This window comes from Myotis davidii, unplaced genomic scaffold, assembly GCF_000327345.1.
Source record: "Myotis davidii unplaced genomic scaffold, ASM32734v1 scaffold376, whole genome shotgun sequence".
In the NCBI taxonomy this organism is placed as follows: Eukaryota; Metazoa; Chordata; class Mammalia; order Chiroptera; family Vespertilionidae; genus Myotis; species Myotis davidii.
Window position 1 is genome coordinate 1,800,613 of NW_006288121.1, and position 7,726 is coordinate 1,808,338.

The following is a 7,726-nucleotide window of genomic DNA, read 5'->3' on the forward strand; positions in this document are numbered from 1 at the left end:
AGGATGTGCCCAGTAAGCCACAATTGTGCCTGGTTTGTATAGTAAATATTTGTTGAATATAATTTCCATCTATAGGAGTAGAAATGACAATATTTACAGAAGAAATATACAAATGCATGAGTAAAACTCAAATACCATTTTTCTCTTTTTGTTCAGGTTCATATAACAGGCTCACCAGCCCCATTAAAATGTGGTGTCATTTCAAATCATTATCAAGTTCTTGCAATAAATGTTCTTTACATTTTTCCCTTTAGAAACTTATATTTGTGGGATCAAACAGACCTGGGTCTGAATCCTGGTTCTTATCAGCTGTGTAACTTCAGGCCCATTAAAATGTGGTGTCATTTCAAATCGTTATCAAGTTCTTGCAATAAATGTTCTCTATATTTTTCCCTTTAGAAACTTGTATTTGTGGGATCAAACAGACCTGGGTCAGAATCCTGGTTCTTTTTTTTTTTTTTAAATATATTTTATTTATTTTTTACAGAGAGGAAGGGAGAGAGATGAGAGTTAGAAACATCGATGAGAGAGAAACATCAATCAGCTGCCTCCTGCACACCTCCTACTGGGGATGTGCCCGCAACCAAGGTACATGCCCTTGACCGGAATCGAACCTGGGACCTTTCAGTCCGCAGGCCGACGCTCTATCCACTGAGCCAAACCGGTTACGGCATGAATCCTGGTTCTTATCAGCTGTGTAACTTCAGGAAATTTACCTGCATTTGCTATGCCTTAATTTTCTCTTTAGTAAAACGGACAATATTAAATAAGTTGATATATTGGACTTAATTCAGTGCTTATTACAAACAAAGTGCTAAAAAATGTTAACTAGTATTAGTATTATGTGCTATTAGAAAACAGAGTATACCAGATTTTATTATTTGAAGATATTTTGTCATCTTATTATGCTACTATAGCTCAGTCTTTCTTTGTGAACTATTTTTCACAGGTGTTTCATATACTTTTGTTGATTTTTTTTTCTTTAGTAGAAATATTTTAAACCACAACTTTGATTTTGACCCTTTAGACAATTTAGCATGAGAACATTATACTAAAAAAGGTATGGTTTTTATTAAAGATCACTAATAATTGAAGCTTTACACACACACACTCTCACACTATGTGTCAGTATCTTCTTATAGTTAAGTGTCGTTTGACAAACTTCATTATCTCTCAACGTTATGATTTGTGCTGGGCATTGACCCAGAGTTGGTCACTGACAACTTTGTCTCTGTAGGTCAGTGGTGTGGGAGAGCTGTTAGTCACTGTAAGCTCTGAGAGCTAGAGCTCTGTGAGTTTGAACGAACATTTTATCTTTTTCCTGCTCATCTCTCCTGGCCCTGACAGCTCAACTTGGCCTTTTCACTTGCTTCATCTACTTTCTTATATGAAAAGTGAACTATATCCAGGCATGAATGACGAGAGAAAATCAAAGCAACTTGACTGAAATTTTGACAGTTTTGAAATTTTTTTATTTCCCATTATATCTTATCTCACTGTTAGTCTTAAATATCTTGTTCAATTGCATCCTTAAAGATATATTACACCCTGTGAGGAAGGTAAAAAAAACCCCAATAATTGCTGAAATTACTTTCTTATTGAAAATCAGCTGGAAAAAGAGTTGTACACAATAACAAGAACTGTAAACTGAATTTCTCCTATGGCTAACTTTTTTTTTTACAAGAGACAAACAATAATATTCATAATTTATTAGTCATTTTACTATGAATGAGATATCAGGCCCTGCACTTCACATGGATTCTTTCATTAAATTCACAACAAGCTTTTAAATAACTAATGTACAATTGAGGGCACTAAAGCATCCAAAAATTGAGTTATTGCCTAAAGTCCTATAACTAACAAGTTACAGAGCTGGACAGATCCTTAGTAGAATAGAGAGTCATTTTATTTGCTGCTTCAGTTTTACAGTATAACTAAAATTTTATAGTTCTTATTATTTGACGATAGAAACAAAGATCTAAATCAATCTCTGTCTCTCTCCATTAGATCTGTAATCTACCTAATTCTTAAAGTCTGTATTAGTATTAAAATTGCAGACTGCACGAAATCAATATAAGGGATAAGATAACTCATGTGTCTAATTATATACCTTGTTTGTGCACTTTTTCACTAAGAATAATTAATTTACTTAAATATTCTTCTTGACACTTTAGAAGCTATTCAGAATTGATACAGAGGAACAATTCTTTTTTTTAAGTGTTTAATAGAAAATTATTCCTTTCAGTGGTTGGGCAAACTTAAGTTTTAAAGTATTATTATGTAAGCCAAACAATACCCACAGGAATAGATGTACAGAAATAGTGCTTACCCAGTTTGTAATGGGTTAATGAATCTATTACAGCCATGGCCAATGGGATCATTATGTAAAATAATCTTTTGTGTGTTTTTTTCTAAAATTCATGGTTGGAATATTTTAAATATATTTGTTGGAAGCGGTCAGCTGTTGGGTGCATTTCTCATCTGACTTGCTTGTTCTTTGACTTACCTAAACATGACCTGGAAATTATAAGTTACTGTCCTTTCCTGCTGTTGCCTTGGGAGCAACCTCCAGACAAGCCAATCAACCAACCACCTGGACCCTTGGAAGAATAAATGCAGAAATAGAGTGAGGCTGCAAGTAAGGATAGAACCTATGAATGACAAGAACAGCTTAGAGCTGCTCAGTTTGGGAGCTTTCAAGCAGAAAGCTCCCTCATGGAGGACTCTGGTCTCTCAAATTGTCTTCCTTTGCCACTCACTTCCCATGGTACTTCACCTGACAAGGACCTATACCATGCAGGTCATCTGCTATCTCCCACTCCTAAGGGTAGACCATGTACTCCTTTATCTAAGTGAAATCTATATTGTTTGATGTAGTTTCAACCACAAAATACATTCTAAATAGATACTTGTTGAATAGATGAAGGAATGAATTCTCCTAGTCACTCTCATTTTTACTTTAGGATTATAATTACATTATACCAGATTTGACATTTATTTAAATTAGCAACCATTACTTAGTACCATTATAAATGTCTTTGATAAGGTTACATGCTCTCAGGTTAATGGGAATGAATTAATATAGATTTATGTGTTCTTACCATGTAATTGGAAGTACCTGCACTGAAGAAATGTGATTTTAGTTTATTTTAAATTTTATTTTTTTAATTAATCCTCACCTGATAATATTTTTCCATCGATTTTTTTTGAGAGACTGGGAGATCGAGAAAAGAGAGAGAGAGAGAGAGAGAGAGAGAGAGATACATTGATTGGTTGCCTTCCACCCAAGTCCTGACAGAGGCTGGGATTGAACCTGCAACCCAGGTACCTGCCCTCGACCAAGATTTGAACTCATGACCCTTCCATGTGTGGGCCAACACTAACCACTTAGAAACATTGGCCTGGACAGATATGTGAGTTTAAATGAAAGGTTGGGGTTACAGAGGAGCATTTGGGAAGAAGGGAAATAGAATAGAATGTATTTTGGACTGTAGAGTGGTCCACTGGGTTAGGGAGCAAAAAAGGCATCACCATGGCAATACAAGCTATTAGGAGGGAAGAAAGAATGGTAAAGGGAGTTCTGAAGGATGCCAAAGGGGAAACTGCAGATATACCCAGGAGTTGGCATACAATGCGCTGTATCTTTCTCTTTCTTTCATTCCTAAAATGTTTACTTATTCCTAGGAATCGTATTTTAGACGGTACCATTAATATTATATTTCAGACATATTATGTGTCAAGTAAGTTGTAGGGTCTTGACCCAGAGACCTATCACCATTTGTTATAGTGTTCCTATGGGGAAAATGCAGAGGAAAACATTTCAGATGTTTAAGGAATATTATAAATCTTCCAACGGAATGCATTTGTAACATATTTTAGATTTAGCGCCCCCTCCCCCCTTTTTTTACTGTGTCTTCTTGTTTCCTTACTCTTCTTGCCTGAATGGTCTTTCCAAAGGTGAAATCTGACTTTGCCACCTCCTTGCTTTACACTTTAATGTCTCCCTCGCTACTCTGACATTGTGTAACCCCTTTCGGTAGCACAGTCTTCAGGTAACCTTTTCAGCCTCATTTCTGCCACTTCATTCTCAGCTCCCCTTAAATTGCCTATCTTTGCTTAAGGCACTGTCCGCTCTCATGTATTCCCCCCCTTCCTTTTGTCTATGGAGCCTTTTTGTCCCTCCCTCATTTCTGCTTTGCAAGTTTTTGCCCATCCTTTAAGCCTCTGTTCAAGTCTCCATTTTATTTTAACCTGTCCTGCAGCTCTCCATTAGCACATCTTTTAAAACCCTTCGGAATTCCGTGATAATTGGCTTCATGCTAATATCTCCATTGGACTATGAACTTGAGGCAGGGACTCTTTCTCACTTACCCAGAAGCCACATCAAGACTCTGGTCTTTCACACAGAAAAGGTTTCAATGTGGTTGGCTCACATTTGATGAGTAAGTGGTATTTATTTAACACTCCTCGGGAATTACTAGCCCTCTTTCTTCAACTCTAAATATAGGAGATATATTAAATCTTGCTATTTAAAGATATTCAACTCTAAATATAGGAGATATTAAGTATGTTCCAAATATCTACTTATTTTTAGAACTTATAGTGGCAAGATGTTATTAATTATTGTAATAACACATTGCATAGTCTGACAGGATTTCGATCTAAAGTATTTCAATTCAACTTGTTTTAAATAAATAGCTTTAGTCATTTCTCTACAAAGCTAATGGGATAGTCTTTTGATTAGTTTTTGCATGGTATTTAGTATCTAATATATAGTAATTACTAGTAAACATCAATATATAATATGCATAAATGAATATTTATATTTATATATAATTATTTAGTAGAGTAATATATAGTATTTATCTAGTGGCCAACTCAGATTTAGTGCTTTTGTGTAAAATGTGAGTATATGTTTTATTACACTTTTTACACACTTATTGCATAAATAATCTCATTTAATTCTGCAGAAAAGATTTTATGCAGCCAATATTTGTTGAGCTGTATTATCTACTAAATGTTTACTATTTTCCAGACCTTGGAAACTCAGTAGTTAACTAAAGAGTTGCAGTAAAGATGGCCAAGTTCTGCAATAAAGATAGTAATAGAATCATAGGAAACTGAAGAGGCTTCTTTCTTCTCTATGTTGTCTTCCTTACATTTAAAAACTTGAATCAGCTCCTTAGTCATGAATGAGGTAGCTCTCTTGCTTTATGTATTGCGATTACAGGCATTTATACTACCTGTGCTACACACTATCTACCCTACAGCGACTGGTTTTTCTTTTCTTTTTAACATTGAACTTCCCAATCAGAGAACATGGAAGCAAATGGTGCAGGCTCCGTTTACGTCCTGCCAGGAGTTAGCCAAGCTCCTTAGCGTTACTGTAGGTTTGTATCCATTTCCTTTCATTGTCATTAGTCCTAGGGCCCTGATCTCTCATTCCTTTAGAAGCTAGAAGTGAAAAATGTGGGTGCTATGGAGCCTCAAGTCTATTGAAATCTGCTTTGAGAAACGGTAGAAATAGGTTGTGAAGATGCTCCTATCAGCCGCTGAACTGAAGCCTGTTTTACGTGAACTCTCCTCTGATTTTCAAGTGATGTGAACAATGTAACAAATGGGAGCCTTTCTTTCCATTTTTGTTTTTAGTGGGAAAGAGGATGTGATTTTGATCTTTAAGATCTAAAAATGAACCCACCTTGCTCCTATTTAAGTCTTCGTGTCAGAAATCTTCAATTTTTAATGGCATCTGAGCTACTAAGGATGTGAATGTTGTGCTATTATGTTTTGGACGCTCTTTTCCCTCCAAGTTTTGTTTAGATGAGTCTTAGATCTTGGGTAGATGTTTGTGCAAAAGTTGTATTGACAGAGGCATCTGTGTAGATCCTAGTTCAAAACAAAGTTTAGTTCTGGGAATTTTGTTCAGAAACAGCTGTCAGCTGACATTACATTATAGCAGTCTTTGCAGGACCGGTATACGGCGTGCAGTGTTTTGCATTTGCCCCTTACGAACTGACGGCTGGGCTGCTTAGAAAGTATATTGAATGTTGTCAGGAGCAGCATATCATGCAGGATATCCTGGGATACAGATGGGCATCACTGCCCCACCTAAAACAGCCCTGACGGAGAGCTAGTGTATCCTGTAGCAATTCCTTGTTTGGAAGCTATATATTTTGTAGATAGAAAACTCCTAGACTGGAATTTTTGTTCTAGCTTTTATTTTCAAAGTATGAACGAGTTAATGATTCAGTACCTGAATGGAGCAAGAAATAGATCCCTAGGTCAGGGGTGGGCAACCCCTGGCACGCGTGCCAAACATGGCACGCCGGTAACTTCTGCCGGCATGCGAAACTCTCTCTTATAATCTTCCATTTACAGTTTTTTTCTTAATATTGACTTTTTTATTTTTCAGATAAATTCAGTGTAGGTGCATCTTAGATAAATAAATAATTTTACATAACAAGTTATCTTAAAGACCATAGACTTGGATTGACGAGAGAGGTGAAGAGCAATTTAAAAGGCGTCATAAAGTTTTCTGTCGTACTATCAGTGTACATGTATACATTAAAAAATAAATGTATGTTTCATCATCATATACTGTGTTTTTGTCGCTCAAATGAATTTTATTATTTCTTCAAGGTTCTTCACATACATACACCTTAAGAGATATCAAGTAGGCGTAACATGTTCTCAAAAAATTAGGGTTGGCACGCATAAGAATTTTGAGTCAGAGATTTTGCTGGTTTTGGCATGCAATCACAAAAAGGCTGCCCACCCGTGCCCTAGGTTTAATTCAATATCTTTCTGCAAAGGATTGCTATTTCAACTTTTTTTGAGAGTAGAATCCAAGGATTTTAAAAGAATAATATAAGATTCTACATTAATCATTAATAAACATTTTTAAATTTTGGTTCAAGATAATATGTCATATGTTGGATGAGAGAGAAAGCAAACACTGGTTTATGGAAGGTATAGACCAAGCATACTTTACAAAATATATTTTTTAATATCAGAGGAAGACTGTTGGAAGTGTGTGATTTAAATATGGCAATTCATTAAATTTATGGTGGATCTCTGACCAATTCAAACTAATTATCCACAAATTATGTAATATGTTATTTTCTTAGGAGAGGCACCAACATGAATGAATTGAAGCAAAATGCCATTTGTGATCAATTTGGACAGATTTTTAAATTTGAATATGAGAAAGAATGGTTTCATTCTGATTAATCATATTTTGCTTTCTTGGGCTAAGATAGATAACTATCTGGTACACCATCTTAGGTTAAATCTTCCAAGAGCACTTGCAAGACCTTCTTAGTATCCTCATTTTTATTTGATTTGATTTGAGCTACCGATTTAAATGTATCTTCTTTAAAAACATTTGAAGTAACTATCACCACATATATTGCACTTACTATAATTGAATCCAGAGTTCTATGAATACACTCATTCCTTGATTGATTTGATAGGACATTTTTTATCCCATATAATACAAGGCTAATATGCAAATTGACCAAACAGCAGAATGACCAGTTGCTATGACATGCACCTACCACCAAGGAGCAGACTTTCAATACAGGAGCTGCCCCCTGGTGGTCAGTTCACACCCACAGGGGGACTGCGGCTCAGCCAGAAGCCAGGCTCATGGGCTGGTGAGCGCAGCAGCAGTGACGCCCACCTGGCGCTAAGGACGTCCAACTGCCAGAGGGCGGAGGCCAAGCTG

The 7,726-nt window shown here is 36.1% G+C and overlaps 1 protein-coding gene across 1 annotated transcript in view; it reads left to right on the top strand.

Annotated features, from left to right (window-relative positions):
• Nucleotides 1-7,726, top strand: part of PLXDC2 (plexin domain containing 2) — a 416,974-nt gene that overhangs the window by 30,439 nt on the left and 378,809 nt on the right. The gene's annotated exons all lie outside the window — the stretch shown is intronic.